The sequence below is a fragment of the Misgurnus anguillicaudatus genome, chromosome 8 (genome assembly GCF_027580225.2).
Source record: "Misgurnus anguillicaudatus chromosome 8, ASM2758022v2, whole genome shotgun sequence".
NCBI classification, from domain to species: domain Eukaryota; kingdom Metazoa; phylum Chordata; class Actinopteri; order Cypriniformes; family Cobitidae; genus Misgurnus; species Misgurnus anguillicaudatus.
In genome coordinates this window covers 34,907,176-34,924,856 of record NC_073344.2, presented here as the reverse complement: position 1 = coordinate 34,924,856, position 17,681 = coordinate 34,907,176, and the positions used below count along the sequence as shown (strand labels likewise).

At 40.4% G+C, this 17,681-nt stretch overlaps 1 long non-coding RNA gene across 3 annotated transcripts in view; it reads right to left on the bottom strand.

Annotated features, from left to right (window-relative positions):
* Positions 1–2,944: 2,944 nt before the first annotated feature.
* Positions 2,945–17,681, bottom strand: part of LOC141365867 (uncharacterized) — a 41,771-nt gene continuing 27,034 nt past the window's right edge. For 2 of the 3 annotated variants that reach the window (XR_012370819.1, XR_012370820.1), the window contains 2 exons: positions 11,110–11,207; positions 3,809–5,578 (listed from right to left, as the gene is read on the bottom strand). This is a non-coding gene — a long non-coding RNA (uncharacterized lncRNA). Of the gene's footprint in view, positions 3,114–3,808; positions 5,579–11,109; positions 11,208–17,681 lie in introns of those variants that run through there. The other variant, XR_012370821.1, reaches the window with a different exon arrangement.

Below are 17,681 nucleotides of genomic sequence, written 5' to 3'. Positions count from 1 at the left end.
CTGCAAAAGATGCTTTCCAACAGGTGGTTTACCGTTCGTTGTAAACTTGTGGACTTATTTTTCCAAACGCCTCACACCCGTATGTTCTTCCATTGAGAGCTTGAATAATAGACACCTCAGCCCAGTTGGTGGCGATAATCCACCTTTGCCAATTGCAAGAATAGAAACAACGTTCCCGAGGGCGAAGTAATACCGTACTTCACAGCACATCTAATACAAGTCAATGGAGTTGGCAAAAACTATGATAAAATCTGTTGAAGTGCGTATCTTGCGGCGGTTTTTGTGTGAGCATATCCGTGAACACCCCTGACCACTCAGTGAGTTTCATGTCTTTGTAAATAAAAGTTTAATGCATTTTAGGAAGGATTGTTTCTGTGCACCTATAAACCCATTATAGAGGTGGGAGGTGAAACAACAAACACCCTAAAATTCTCGGGCCAGCATCATATGTCCAAATTTCTGTCAAAACCGTTCTATTTCATCATAAACAATCTGAAAACAGGGCTTTAAGTGTAAAATACAGAACTTGTCCTTTAACCCATGGTTGATTAAATATTGGACAGAAAAAACTGTTGCGTTATAAATAAACCTATGATGGGTTGTTGTTATCCAACTATGGGTTGAATCCATGGGGTTTCATAACCAACAGTTGGTTCTATCCAAATTTTCCTAACCATGTGTTAAACCAAGGCAAACAACACAATTCAAGTAATGCCTTAAAAAGTGAAAAGTTGGATCAACTTGGATCGAATGTTTTCAACTTCACTTTAGTGTTAAGTGTTACCAACTTAAGTAATTTTTTAAGCTGATCCAACTTTTCACTTTTGACAGTGTAATAATTCCATGTTCACAATACCAAGCAGTTTGCACAGCTAGTTTTTGCGTTTGTTAAACAGGTCTAATGATTACAGTTCAGCAAATCACTGCTCATGAGCTCCACTTTCTTTATAATGGTTTCTCATTGCAGGTATATTAAAGGAGCGGTGAATCAAATACTAGATTTTAACTTGATAATTTGTTATATAAGAGGTCATCATAGTTAAATGAACATCCTGCATGTTTCAAAACTGAAAATGTCCGTGTTACTTAAAAATATAACAGTTTTTGGCACCAAGCCAGTATTACAACCGAGTGTGGAATTTTTAGAAATATGACGCCAAAGTAGAATTGAAGCACCTCCCCGAATCCAAATACAGCGACCACTTTTGTAGCCCCGCCCACATACAATGGGAATACAGAAGGACAACTGGGTCTTGGCTTGGGCATACAGATGAAATATACAAAAGGGCAACTGGGTCTTCACTTAGCATACAGGTGAGTATACAAGACAATACGCTGGCTTTAGCTTTGGGCGCACGGTGAGTGTACAGAAGGGGCAACTGGCTCTTTACGTGGGCATACAGGCGAGTATACAATACAATACGCTGGCTTTAGCGTTGGGCGAATGGCTAAGCCAGTATTACAACCGAGTGTGGAATTTTTAGAAATATGATGCCAAAGTAGAATTGAAGCACCTCCCCGAATCCAAATACAGCGACCACTTTTGTAGCCCCGCCCACAGCTTCGCGTGACACACGTGTGTCTTAACAATAAGTAAACATGTCTTTAAAGATTGCCAAATGTAACCAAAATGACTTTTAAATACATTTTTTCTGAGAGACTTTTATTTTGACACGGTGATCTGTTATAATAGAGTAACCATGGAAACGAAGTCTTGGGTTGTGGAAGAACCACGTGGGAACAACACAGAAGCTGAATACTTTAATTCGGAGGATCGGAAAATAACATTAGGAATGCGTGGATAAAGGTTGTTTTTGAAGAAGTTCCAGCTAGCGTGGGGAGAGTGTCTGATTACTTTGTGTACTGCGGATTCATTTGTAAAGAAGCAAGTCGATGCTGGATTTGCAGAGAGACTGTGATAAAAGCACCACTAATATTGGATCTGACGAAAATGACACAGCAAGTAAGACATTTTACTTTAATTTTAAGTTACTGGGTTTCACTATTGCTTTGTTAGAAGAGATCGCTTGATATGTCCTGTTGTAACATCCGTGTCTAAACACGTATGTTTGACTGTTTTAATTTACTGAAAACATTAAACGATTTATAAATGTACAACACTTAACAATACAATTTCAATTTAACGGTAGAAATATGCAAAGTTAGTGATAAGGAAGGACTTATCAGCTGCAATTTAGATTATGATGCCCGCTTACTGTGTTGTAAACGGTAATTTAGGCAAGTTGCGTTTGAACAGTCAAACACTCAACAAAGCTTTTTTATCATATAACTGTGGTATGTAACGTTACGTGTACCTAAGAGCAACCTCACAAGCACAATAGAAATATACAAAGTTATTGATAAGGATTTATCAGCCGCAGTTTAGATTCTGATGCGCGCTTACTGTGTTGTATACGGTAATTTAGTCACGTTGAGTTTTAAGTTTTGTTTCTACTTTAATATACGTATTGTCATTTATGTGTATCATCTTTAGCACCCAGAATCTTTTGTGGGTCAAACATATATGTGTTCAGCTGCTATTTTTACACATTAATGTTTTTAAAACATTTCCCCACATGTAATGACGGGGAATGAAGCTGTCCAATCATAGCAGTGGGTGTTTACATCCAGGTCTTCAATGCGGCCCGCCCCTTTAAACGAAGCTTTTCTCCAGAGAGCCACTAATCCATGTTATAAAATAGCCTATTACTTATTGCTTTTGATGTTTTTGCATGTAAAAACCACACGAACATCATAAGTAGATGTCACAGGTCGGAGTGGACCACAGATGTCGTGAGTCTCACCCTTCCCTAGTTTCCACCTCAAGGTCCCAAGAGCACCCCAATGACCAGACAGACAGAGAGCGTAAGTAAAATTTCAAACAAACTTTATTAAATTATTTAAAAGGTATGTGGGGAGGGGGAAAGGGAGGCTAAAATCCAACTCTCGGGCCGGAGAGTAAGTAGTCTCGAGTCACTCGGACTTCGTCGCAGGAGAACTCAGGTGGGTCTTCTACTCCTCTTATTCCTCCATCCGTGCGACGTCAAACAGATTATTCACAGTATGCCTTCGTTCTGTTTTGCAGGGGGATTGTCAGGGGGCCTTTCCTTTTCCTGGACGTGAGAGATGCAGATGGTAAGTACCACGAAATTATATGCGAGGTGAGTACCTGAGGCTATTTGCGGCGAATCCCTGGGCGGCCCAGCGTGTCGGGCTCCTGGTCTTCCAGATACAAGCGGAGGTGCACACTGACTGCACGGGATCTGGCTTGGATCGTCCTGGTAAGTGTACAGAGAGCAAGCACTGATTTATAATGCCTATTGAAAGGTCGACCTACAGACAGACGCACTGGTCCTCCCGGGTGCTACGCTGCCTCCCAACCTTGGACGTTCAGTTAAGTATTTCAGAAGGGTACGATGGGTTTTTACTGGAGCATACAGGTAAGGGTACAGAAGTGTTGCACTGGCTTCTCAGTTTGGGGCATACAATGGGTATACAGAAGGACAACTGGGTCTTGGCTTGGGCATACAGATGAAATATACAAAAGGGCAACTGGGTCTTCACTTAGCATACAGGTGAGTATACAAGACAATACGCTGGCTTTAGCTTTGGGCGCACGGTGAGTGTACAGAAGCGGCAACTGGCTCTGTACGTGGGCATACAGGCGAGTATACAATACGCTGGCTTTAGCGTTGGGCGAATGGCGAGTATACAGAAGAGGCAACTGGCTCTTTACGTGGGCATACAGGCGGGCATACAATACAATACGCTGGCTTTAGCGTTGGGCGTACAGTGAGTATACAGATGGGGTAACTGGCTCTTTGCTTGGGCATACAGATGAGTATACAGAAGGGCAACTGGGTCTTCACTTAGCATACAGGTGAGTATACAATAAAATACGATGGCTTTAGCTTTGGGCGCACGGTGAGTGTACAGAAGGGGCAACTGAGTCTTTACGTGGGCAGACAGGCGAGTATACAAAACAATACGCTGGCTTTAGCTTTGGGCCTACGGTGAGTATACAGAAGGGCGACTGGATCTTGGCTTGGGCTTACACAGGAGGGCAACTGGGCCTTCACTTGGGCATACAGGGCAGGAAATGGTTATAACTCACAGACCCTCGGAGAGGTGGACGTCAGGCTTTAGCCTTTTCTGAAGCTTTGAGAGACTGGAGAGAATATCTTCGCAACGACACTGGTGGCCTTCTTCACCGGGACAGTTTTCCCAGACAACACTCCACAGCACTATGTAGACAACACTTCCACGACGTCGTGGAGTCCTAGGCTCAGACCTATTGGACGAATAGCAAAGGCAGACACACAAACTCCTTCTTGAATTTACTGGCTCTATTGAATATGTGGGTAAAGGGTATACCACCTCTTGGCTTCGAACAAGGGCAGGTAGATGTACGGGTCAAGGCTGCTGCTCATTGGGCCTAACACGGCCTCGGCTGGTGTCACTACACAGGTAAGTTCAGGTAAGTTGTTACACCCGGGGTGGACTACAATGAGTGGATCGAACGCTTCCCTCTCCTCTCTTCCAACCAACCAGACAAGAGATCTAGACAGGGGCGAACTTCTGAAGATACTCCACAAACAGGTAGTCATACGCACACAGCTGGTTTTTCCATACAGCAGCCAAAACTTCTCACCATTAATATTTCCCACAATATTCACACTATTCTTACTTGGTGTCGCTGCCTCACCACCATCACATGGGGGAAAAGAGTCAGGATGTCACAAGCGGCATATATGTGAAGATGGTCGCTCACCAGCACCAATACTCTATCTCTTCACAGGATTCACGTCCAGCCTAGAGAGTGGTTACTGACTACATGGACACAGCACGACACTGCAAGTTCCAAGTGTACACACGCAACAAAGCAAAGGACTCGCCCACTGCACTCCACACTCTCTCAGTGAGATAAGGTCAGAACCACATCGGACCGGAGACTCGTCCTGGGAATCGTTGAAGCACTGATGCAACGAGTAGCCAGATGTAAGCGTCGCCGCCACAACAAATCCAACGTCTTCCCTCGCTAACCGTTCCCGGCTCACCCACAACTCCTCTCCACGGTGGGGCCGCTCACACACTATGCCACAACTCACAAGAGGCTCGCTGGTTTTTCACACTCATGAGATTACGCTGACACAATGGTGATTTGGGGTACTCACATGTTTGTTGACACAAGGTCTCTTCCTCTTTCTTCCAGATACTTGATGGAAACACAGCCCACCGTGCGATCTTCCTTGAGGCGGCCTCCTTCAACAGTACTTCCGGTAAGTCTTCCTGTTTACGATCACTCAAAGCTCGTTACACATTTCCGTAGGACATTTCAAAGGTAGGTAGCAATATATGTATACTCAGCCCGGTCTCCGTTCATGCCAAATCCTTAACTTCTCTTCGCCCAGTCAACAATATCCTCAGCACTTCTGTTCGCTGCACTCACCCAAACACTCCGTCTCACCCGCCGTATCGGCTAGAATAAACTGCACTTTCTGGTGTTTTCGAGGCTCCTTTTATACTCCTCCTCTTCTTCAAATCGCCCAATCCACGATCGCCACGCTCATCTGCACACCTGCGATCAATAAAGCCCAGATTTCGGTTGCCCGGAGTTCCCGGAAGTAGCTGGTGGTCGGGGATTATGGTCCTGGCGGAACTAATCTCCATCACTTTTAGTTCCGCCCTTAAAAAGTCACTCCGTGACATAGACATCAGACAACAGTATAAAACAATAAAATCGACAAATTCACCGTCCCTTTAAGTAAAATCACAGATTCTGACCATCAAAGACCATTATAATTTCCTTGTAAAACCAATACAATTCCCATTACAACCATTAATTCCATTAGATTTTTTAGTGATGGTTTCTAATGTTTTTAAGCAGATTCTGTTGTTTTCAGCAGGGAATATATGCATTATGTTATTATTTACATATACAGTGAGGAAAATAAGTATTTGAACACCTTGCTATTTTGCAAGTTCTCCCACTTAGAAATCATGGAGGGGTCTGAAATTGTCATCGTAGGTGCCTGTCCACTGTGAGAGACATAATATTTTTAAAAAAATCCAGAAATCACAATGTATGATTTTTTTTAAAGGGACAGTAAGTAGGGTTTTAAGTGTTTTATAAATCAAAATCAATGTCTTTTTTCATAAATATGTCCTCGTTGGTGTCAAATGAACTCTGCCAGTGATCTGACTTTTCTTCTGACTTAGAATTTCTCCTCTTTACTTACATTGAACGGGTAAGTCCAAGGAGGCTTCCATGTCGCTCTGCTGTATTGATAAACTATAATAGCAGAGAGGGACAAAAAGCACTAACCTACCAACGTGTTTCCACAACGCGTTTTCATTCAGAACACATGAACCAGCTGAAACGTACAAGGAGATCAGTGAGTTCATAACGGCTACCGTAGTTGCAACACGCAAAGGCGAGGCGCTAGAGAGCACTATTCATTTGAATGCAAAATACAATTTCGCCACTAGATGGGGGTAAATCCCACTTATTGTCCCCTTAACTATTTATTTGCGCGACACAGCTGCAAACACGCACTTGAACACCTGAGAAAGTCAGTGTTAATATTTGGTACAGTAGCCTTTGTTTGCAATTACAGGAGGTCAAACGTTTCCTGTAGTTTTTAACCAGGTTTGCACACACTGCAGGAGGGATTTTGGCCCACTCCTCCACATGGATCTTCTCTAGATCAGTCAGGTTTCTGGCCTGTCGCTGAGAAACACAGAGTTTGAGCTCCCTCCAAAGATTCTCTATTGGCTTTAGGTCTGGAGACTTGCTAGGCTACGCCAGCCACTTCTTGGTTATCCTGGCTGTGTGCTTCGGGTCATTGTCATGTTGGAAGACCCAGCCTCGACCCATCTTCAATGCTCTAGCTGAGGGAAGAAGGTTGTTCCCCAAAATCTCGCAATACATGGCCCTGGTCATCCTCTCCTTAATACAGTGCAATCGCCCTGTCCCATGTGCAGAAAAACACCCCCAAAGCATGATGCTACCACCCCTTGCTTCACAGTATGGATGGTGTTCTTGGGATGGTACTCATCATTCTTCTTCCTCCAAACACGTTTAGTGGAATTATGACCAAAAAATTATATTTTGGTCTCATCTGACCACATGACTTTCTCCCATGACTCCTCTGGATCATCCAAATGGTCATTGGCAAACTTAAGACGGCCTGGACATGTGCTGGTTTTAGCAGGGGAACCTTCCGTGCCATGAATAATTTCAAACCATGACATCTTAGTGTATTACCAAAAGTAACCTTGAAAACGGTGTTCCCAGCTCATTTCAGGTCATTGACCAGCTCCTCCCATGTAGTTCTGGGCTGATTTCTCACCTTTCTTAGGATCATTGAGACCCCACGAGGTGAGATCTTGCATGGAGCCCCAGTCCGAGGGAGAATGACAGTCATGTTTAGCTTCTTCCATTTTCTAATGATTGCTCCAACAGTAGAACTTTTTTCACCAAGCTGCTTGGCAATTTCCCCATAGCCCTTTCCAGCCTTGTGGAGGTGTACAATTTTGTCTCTAGTGTCTTTGGACAGCTCTTTGGTCTTGGCCATGTTAGTAGTTGGATTCTTATTGATTGCATGGGGTGGACAGGTGTCTTTATGCAGCTAACGACCTCAAACAGGTGCATCTAATTTAGGATAATAAATGGACATCTTAAAGGCAGACTAACAGGTCTTTGAGGATCAGAATTCTCGCAGATAGGTGTTCAAATACTTATCTGCAGCTGTATCATACAAATAAATAGTTTTAAAAAATCATATATTGTGATTTCTGGATTTTTTTAGATTATGTCTTTCACACTGGACATGTACCAACCATGACAATTTCAGACCCCTCCATGATTTCTAAGTGGGAGAACTTGCAAAATAGCAGGGTGTTCAAATACTTATTTTCCTCACTGTAGCATGTAGATATGCAGTATAAGCATGTAGTGTATATAATTCAAACTTGTGTGGTGTGTGTATATATACACAATAGAAAAAAATTTAGTATTTTTGTCTTGTTATCAGTACAAATATCTAAAAATTCTTAAATCAAGATGCATCTTCTTGACCAGCAAAATGACCCAAGAAAAAAAGTCTAGTTTATAGACCAAAAATATACAATTTAAGCTAATTTGTGGTGCTTAAAACAAGAAAAAACATCTGCCAATGGGGTAAGAAAAAACTTTTTCTTAAACACTTAATTCAAGAAATATTTGTTTACCCCATTGGCAGATTTTTTTGCTTCAGTGTAAAAAAATGCTGTAATTATGCAGCTGGTTGCCAGTAACTCACTGTAGAAGATAAAAACTGAAAATGTTTAATGTTCATTTAACTTTGAACAAAATGTTGCCAGTAAATAACATAAAATGTAAAATCTACTAGGTTACGCTTAAATTGTATATTTTTAGTCTATAAACTACTTTTTTCTAAGGTAATTTTGCTCATCAAGAAAATGCATCTTGATTTAAGATTTGGATGTAAGTGTAAGGCTGTTTATTTGTATTACTCTAATACACTGTGTGATACGAACAATGTGGCATGACATTAATGGAGCAGTGTTTTGCATAATGCTGCCTTTAAAAATCTGAGATCATATTTTGTATGACAAATAATAGTGTAAATGTGCATCAAACGCACGTGGCTGGGGCATTAGGGCCGTATGACAACGGGTTCAACCATAGACTATAAAAAACCCTGGTGAGCTCGAGATCCGACGTGAACTTTTCCCAGTAAAACATGAGCAACAGTCTACAGATGAGCACAGAGCCATTCACTGACAACACAAATGAGGACCGCTGTGCTTTTCAATGCAACAACCACAATTATTATTATTATAGCTTGTTGCAACAATAATTTTCTTCTGACCTTTTCTTCAATTGTAGGGCAACGATTTAAAACTGTACAGGTCACCATTTAACTGAAGGTAAGCATATCTAACTTACAAGCGTTAATTTTCAATACACTTCTTACAAAAAGGACATTCATGTAGATTACTTGACTGTCAAAAACATTGACTTTGAAATGAGAAAAATGTAAATAGTTTTCTTAATATTTCTAATAGGGAACGCGATGACACCATATAACGTGCACATTACTAAATAACCATGGGTTCACGTGTACCTAAAGATTAAAAGTTTCCCAATTTTTTAAAAGATCAAATTTTTATTTTATCCACAACATGTCAAAACTTTGCATAATTAAAATTTTACTTGAGTATTGAAAACCCTAATATTCTCTTTCAACTTCCTGTTTACATTTAATTTACATTTTAAACATATATTTGAACACAATGCCATATTGTATTATTATTATTATTATTATTGCCATATTACATTCATATCGTTGCTTTGTAACATAACGTTGTGAGGTGTAAATCGATTAAATATTTTTACTTTCATCCACTAGGGGGAGCTAAAGGTCCTCTGAACGTTTCCCAAGGTCCAAAAAAGTAAAGAGGACCAAAACTGTATAATTTCACACAATCAGCCAGAGTAAATTGTCATGGCACAAGGGACCAAAGCATCACGCTGACAGAACAGGGTGTGATGTACCCAAAAGATACATCTGATCCAGTCAGGGTGAAGCCACATCCTTCCATTCTAACATCCAGCAGCATGCTAGCACGCTCTGTTCTTATCCATCTCAAAGGTTTCACAGAAAAAGATCCATTTGAGACTTGTGATAGCAACACGCTGCGCCAAAAGCGTGCGTTTATACAGAGAAAAAAAAGATGAAAGTTACTGGGACAAACGCAAAAAGAACAATGAAGCTGCTAGGCGTTCGCGTAAGAAACGTGCTATCGACGTTATGGTGGCCGAAAACAAAGTTTCGGCTCTTCTTGAAGACAATACACATCTGCAGGCAGAGCTGTTGGCGCTTCAGTTCAGATTAAGTCTAATTAAAGACTCCACAGATTCATCCGCATCAATCTGCTCCTTTGGTACTCATATACAAGCATATGTTCCAGCAAGACACAACTACTGTCCCAACACAAACCCACAACCCGCTCACATCTCACATTATGGTTGGCCAGATGGGGTGCAAAGCATGCGTGACAGACCCAACATGTCAGAGGACTCTCGGTTCTTCATCTCTGAAGCATCAAGCTTTGGAAGCCCAGTTTTTTCTGATGATGCTTTAGGTGAAAAGAGAGATGATCCAGGTTGTGAATTCACTACCTACATCCTTGCAGCTAATACAAAATCATTAGACAAAGAGAAGTTAATCTCACGGTGTCAGGAAAACATGAAAGGACTCCCTTGCGCTTTAAGATGTCAGGCGGATTTGTAGGTGTTGATACTGAGGTTATTGTTCAGGTGGAAAAGAGCTCAAAAATGTGATGGACAGAAGGTCGGTGGAGATCACCGACATGCACTGTGCCATTAACTGACTCAACACCACACCAAAATAACCTATTTATTAAAAACCTTTCAACCGTTTCGGTTTTATCAGAAATGGTTCTGCCCTCCAGACAACTCGGGTTTAGGATATTTCCCACATCAAAACACATGGAACTAACGTCTAAATTAAAGGTGCTTTATGTAGTTTTCAGCGGCCTCTAGCGGTCATGTTTCAGATTGCAAGCAACCAATAAGTTTACAAGCACGTGCGCGAACTCATGAGCGACGGCCAGACTGAGTTGCAACACACAACATGCTGGAAACTCAGGTAAACTCCTACTGCAACGTTAAATTGACTGCATTTAGCCTATGTAATGTGATGTTACATAGATACATTTACGGTAACGAAAACGGTTAGTGAACTACACTGAACAATTTCAGTATAACAGTAAATACACTGTGCGATTTTAAATAGTCCTCTAGGATTGTTGCTTGCCACACTGTGTGATCAATATCGTAGTTAAGGCCATGTCACACTATATAATCTCAGTTTCCATCAATGTCAGACTGTACGAGTTTAAAGACTTTTAAAAAATTGGACGCACACAAACAATCGCGTCCGCAGGTTTACGTCATCGATCGACGACGGCTGGGCGAACACACGCTAAAGCGAAGGCTAGCAAACCGAAACAACATCTAAAAAACTAAAGCACAAAATCAAACTATATTTTACATGCTTTGTAGTAATGTTAGCTTACCTGTCAAATAGGATGAAAGCCAACTCCGGATCCGGGAGCGCGCATAGAGCACACATGGAGGTGATGTCACTGGATTTCACGCCAAATCCAAACCGGCACTTTCACACAAAAATAATAATTTTCAGAGGTAATACCAAAACCCGCAAAGGGGATCATTTTAATGTGAGATTACAACCCATTCACACACAGCCAATTGAAAAGTAAGTACACTGAAAAAAAATGATTCAATGAATTTAATAAATTCTTTAAGGTAAGTGGTTGCAATCAATTTATTTAAGCTACATTTAAACAAAAAAGATTAGTAAAGTAAAATAAAATATAAAACTTTTATTCGCCTCAAACACGTCTTCGGCCAAGTTGAAAATATTCAACTCGAGCGAAAAATTAGCATGACACGAAGTTACATCCTGCGAGTAATCAGGTGGTACTGGGGTGCGGAACGTTCCGATTCTTGAGTGTTTTATTAGACAAAACATGTGCGCACTTGCCTTAAACGCGTCTTTGCCCAAGTTGAAAATATTCAACTTGAGCGAAAAAAATTTGCATGACACAAAGTTAAATCGTGCGAGTAATCTAGAGCGAGTAACGCGATGCCCCGCATTTGGTGTGTATGTAGCATGTTAGTGTTTTGATGAATGCCATTAAAGGAATAGTCTACCCTTTTGCCATATTAAACTATGTTATTACCTCAACCTAGACGAATAAATACATACCTATCTTTTTTCAATGCGTGCACTGTACAGCGCGTTCTGAATGTGTTAGCATTTAGCCTAGCCCCATTCATTCCTATGGTACCAAAAAAAAGTTTTATTTTGTGCCACCATACTTACTGGTATAACTCCTCATGTAACAGTCTTTAAATAGGGAAAACATGGAAGTGTTTGGTGGCTTCCATGATTGGTACCATAGGAATGAATGGGTCTAGGCTAAATGCTAACACATTTACGACACGTTGTACAGTGCACGCATTAAAAAAGATAGGTATGTATTAATTTGTCTAGGTTGAGGTAATAACAGTTTAATCAGTGTATACCACTAGTCAACTAAATGAATAACAAGGCAAAGATGAATGCACATTTATATATTAATTCAATAGATTTATAGCATTTTGGAAGAAAAAATAATCCGTTTTTATAATAAATCTTTGAAAATCAAATTATGGATTTGAATTTTTAATGTTATTACAACCTAAAGATGCTTTGTGAAAGTTTGTAACAGAAAATAGTGGTTTTCATCTTGTCACTTTCTTGGTATAGAAACACGTTTTCACCAAAATTTGTCAAAATGGATTGATTGCGTTTTGGAACCAAACTCTTATTTAATGACTAAAGGTGTTAATTTTCAGATCAACAGTATGTAGGCCAAATTAAAACCTGTTTTCCTGTGAACTTAACAACTGTTGTATGTTCCAAGAAAGTATATATAACACATGAGTCACGGCTCTTGTGTGTTACAAAGCACAATGATACAATAAACGATTTCTTTATGATTTCATTAACAATTGCACATTTGGTCAATTGCACACTCAAGGTCCACATCTGCCTACACGTTTATTAGCAATAATCTTTAACATTGAACATTTTCTGCGTCAAAAAATGACACCTTCCAGCCTTACATTTGTTTACATAACAGGATAGGAGGCTTTGAATAATTGCTAAATAGTGACAGGTGGTACTGGGGTGCGGAACGTTCCAATTCTTGAGTGTTTTATTAGACAAAACGTGTGCGCACTTGCAAACAAAATGAGTCATCTATATTTTTAGATAGATACCATTCTGGTATCAAAACAAGAGAATAACATTTATCATCAGTACAGATGACGGGCAGCTCTTTACAGCAGCAACAGTCGATTTGGCTTCCACAGTGTGAAACTAATTACAGCAACAGCTTCAATGGCAGCGTCAGCGGTTAAACAGCTATTTAAAGATGTAAGCTTAATAGCCATTGATTCTTTATAGTGCGACTTGACAAACAATGCTATAAGAAACATTGGGTTAAGGCAGAACTTGTGTTACTGTCCCGAGGATGTAGTGGTAAAGAAACAACATTTCTGAATTTATTTCCTCTAGAGATTCCCACAGTCCAGGTTTCTGTAGGACAGCTTATCGCAGCTACATGTCCAATGTCAACATCAGCACTTCTGTGGCTATTTTAGGCTGTGAGAGACAAAGATATTGATTTGCGAATGCATTTGTGCTCTCCACTAAACATGCAAGCAATGCAAAAAGAAAGAACAGTAAGCAAAAGATCACTGAACGGTTTATACACTCAGAGGCTTTTCAAAAAACATGCATAGTTGATTTTATGAAGTGATAATGTCTTGGACTGTCTAGTTCTAGAGACTATCTATACTTGTAAATTTAATGTTATAAGTGCCTTAAAACTGTTCCTGTAGCTTGTTAACGCATTGCATTAACAGCGCAGAGGTAAGAAGTTTGACACACCAGTCAGATCTCATGAGAATTCGTACGTATTTTACAAGTTTGCCAATTCATATCAATTAGTATGAAGTAAATCGTACAAAAACATACGATTAATATAAAGAACTAATAACGAAACCCCACCCCTAACCCCAATGTAACTGGGGCAAAATCAAAAAAATTTACAAATGTGGTTGCATGAATATATACGAATTAGCCATGTCATAAAATACATACGGATTGCCGTATGTCGTTGGGTAAAGAAATTGTAACTTTATTGCGGGGCGGGTTGGGGCGGATCATTAAAAACAAAATAAAATATGTGTTGCGTCTAATTCCCTGTAGCATATATTAAATATTTGGGAATTTATATTTTTATATTTTATTAATCTCTTTGATAAGGTTAAATTAACTAGGCCTACATGGCAACAGTACACTACATTGCCAGGTTACACGGCGATGTAATCTAATGGCTGTTTCCAAGCACTTTTAGGCTGAAATAAAGCCTTTTTTATTTACATTACAAATGCCTAGTGTGTCTATTTTAATGGTCGCGGGATTTGGGCCGGTGCGGTACGGGTTGTAAAAATAGATACAGTGGTGCGGGGTGGGCCAAATATTTCATAAAAGTGGGACCCGCGGGTTGGAAAAAACCCTGACCCGCGCATCACTACACTGCAAGTCACTTAAGATAAAGCCATCTGCTAGATGCTTATAAGGGGTCACATGACTTTTTCCATGTTGCTATAATTGGGTTCCCAGTACCCTGGCTCTGCCCTCCTACGTGCTTCCGCTTAATTTTCATTTCGCTTCAGTACTACGTCTGGGACTGCTGTGTAGAGTTTCGTTTTCTTCTGCAAAAATCTGCAGGTCCAATCAGCGAACAGAGGTGGGTGGCTAAGAACGATGACGTTGAGGTCGTGCGTCAGTTTGAGTTGTTGTTCGGTAATGGCAGCGGAGAAAGACGTGAGAAAAGCTATTCGGTCAGTTGTTGCAAAACTGCCAAATATACAGAAGTAAAAGCCGGAGCAAGAACCAGGTTTGCTAAGTTTTGTTGGTCTGAGTATTCGGACTTGTTGTTTCCGTACGGTTTCGGCGCATGATATACGTCACGACCACACGTTAGCGATCGCCTATGGCAGATCCTGAGGGACTCTGGGCAGATCCAATAGTTTTAAACTTCAACAGAGGACCCCCCTTAACGGAAGTTACGCTTTGAAATGGAGCGTGGCCAGACTCTCTGTACAAATGAAATGAATGTACGAGAGTCTGGTTGGACCAGGCCCCAGTGCTCCTATCAGCTCATTTGCATTTAAGGTGACACACCCAAAAATGGCACATTTTGCTTGCACCAACAAAGTGGCATGCTATAATAAATTATCTGTGGGGTATTTTGAGCTAAAATTCACATATGCACTCTGGGGACACCAAATAATTATTTTACGTCTTAAAAACAATCTCATAATATGAACCTTTAAAAGTACTATTTTGATAGAGTGTGGGGGTAGATTTATTAAAAATATGGTGTTTTTAATCAACTGAAGCACGAAAATTAAAATTTTGGGGCTCTGTCAACCATCGTCTTTACTGTATATTGGTTGATGCAGTAATTATTATAAAATAGTGCATTTTTTTAAAGTAGTCCATCCTAACGTTTATAAGTGCATTCCTATTCTGCACTTAATTACATACAAAAAACAGGCATGACTATAAAATATCTACAGAGATTTGAACAAAAAGGTGTTACATTTATTAAGCATTCTGCTTTTTGTGAATGAAAATATGGCCGCATTTCAAAATATTGCCCCCCAAAACAAAATATCTCCTTTCATTGGATCTTACTACTGGATTGGCGACTGAGGTTGCTCACACAGTAAAGCTCAACAGAGGATGCCTACACTACTTACTGATCCAGATAAGCACACATTGGGTTCTTTGTCTCTTCCAGCACCCCTCATCAACCCCTCTCCGCAAGAAGGGGACGTGAAGGGGGTGGGAAGGGAAAACCAGTTGCTAGGCAGGCAGCATAACGGTTGCCTAGGGAACTGTAGCAGACGCAGCTGTGAGTGAATCGGGGAGAATGCGGAGGGGGAAGGATTGGCAAGTTCAAGGCCAACACCCCCAATCTGTATAATGTCTGTCATCACCACAACAGATGAATGAAGAGTGCGTGAGGTGGTGGTGTAGGCATAACGTAGGCTTATCTTATATATCTTGCTCTTTGCATTATTCTGCCATGATTTCAGCAAGGTCATAGAGTTGGATGATATAAAGATTGTCAAAGATGCCTTAAGGTTATTGGTGCATTAAAAATACATAATAGCTGAGTGGCATTGTACACGTCAGTCAGTCAAGGAGAAAATGTTTTAAAGCACAAATCATGACATCAAAGTGCATGTGATAATACCTTAAGCGGGTACATACAGTACAAACAATTTATAGTCTTCTGAGAACTCAACTGGTGCCCATATCGGGGTTTTTTATGTCAGGGAAGATGTCGAAATATAAACAGGAAGAAACTTTTTATGTATTTATGTTGTGTAATACTTGATTTGCACACAAACATTCTCATGGGCATGAAGGCACAACTGAAAATATGTTCGAGTGCATAAACAAATAATGGTGAGAATGTTATCTGAACTGCCTTCCTGTTCTTGGATGGCATCCTTGACCTATATCGTGTTTTATAAGTGGAACAGTAAGTACAGGGAATTCTTTAAATAAACTATCCTGTCAGCAGTAGACTGCTCTTTTGGATGATAGATAGATAGACAGACAGACACACAAAAAGGGCTGCGCAATATACCGGAATTATCGTATTAGTGCAAAAAGGAAATCCTTTTTTTTCATATCACACTATGCATATCACAGTTTTTTGCAATAAGGAAAGAGACATGACCGACAGACAGACAGACAGACAGGCAGACAGACAGACAAATAGCACTTGAAAAAAGGATAGACAGACATACAGACAGACAGCTAAACAAACACACACACACACAGAAACAAATAGGACTGATACAAAAACAGAAACAAATAAGATAGATGGGCGGACGGATGGACAAAAAAGACTGAAAGAAGGATAAGACAGACAGACAGAAAGATGAATATACATACATACAGGCAAACAATGGATAGACAGAGAGATGGACGAACAGTCAGGCAGATGGATAGATGGGCGGGTGGACGGACAGACAGACAGACAAAAAGGACTGAAAGAAGGATAAGACAGAGAGACAGACAGGTAGATAGACAGACAGATGGAAATATGGATATACAGACAGATATATAGACAGACAAATTGACACATAGATGGACGTACAGTCAGGCAGATGGATAGACAGACAGACAGATAAAGGACAGACAAATAGGACAGTAAGAAGGTTCAGAAATACAGACAGACAGACAAAACGACAGAAGTATAAGACAGGCAGACAGACAGATAGAACAGTTGGATACACAGATAAATAACAGACAGACACAAAAAAGATAGGACAGACAGACACACAGACAAATAAGACTGAAAGAAGGATAAGACAACCAGACGGAAAGCTAGATAGACAGACAGACAGACAAATATATAGGCAGACAAATGGCAGATAGATGGACGGATAGTTAGGCAGATGGAGAAGGACGGACTGACAAACAGACAGAAAAAAGGACAGACGGATAAGACAGAAAGAAGGTTCAGAAAGACAGATAAACAGACAGAAGGATAAGACAGGCAGGCAAACAGATGGATAGACATACAGACAGACACAGACAGATGGATAAATAGACAGACAGATAGATAGACAAACAGAAGGACAAGCCAGGCAGACAGACAGATATATAGGCAGACAAATGGACAGACAGATGGACTGTCAGTCAGATGGATAGACAGAAAAAGGACAGACTGATTGGACAGAAAAAGGTTCAGAAAAAGAGATAAATAAACAGACAGAGGGATAAGACAGGCAGACAGACAGATGGATAGACAGACAGACAGATAAAACAGTTGGATACACAGACAAATAAATACAGACAGATAGATAGATAGACAAACAAACAAACAAACAAACAAACAGAAGGATAAGACAGGCAGACAGACAGATACACAGAAAAATAAGACTGAACGACGGATAAGACAGACAGACAGACAGATTGATAGAC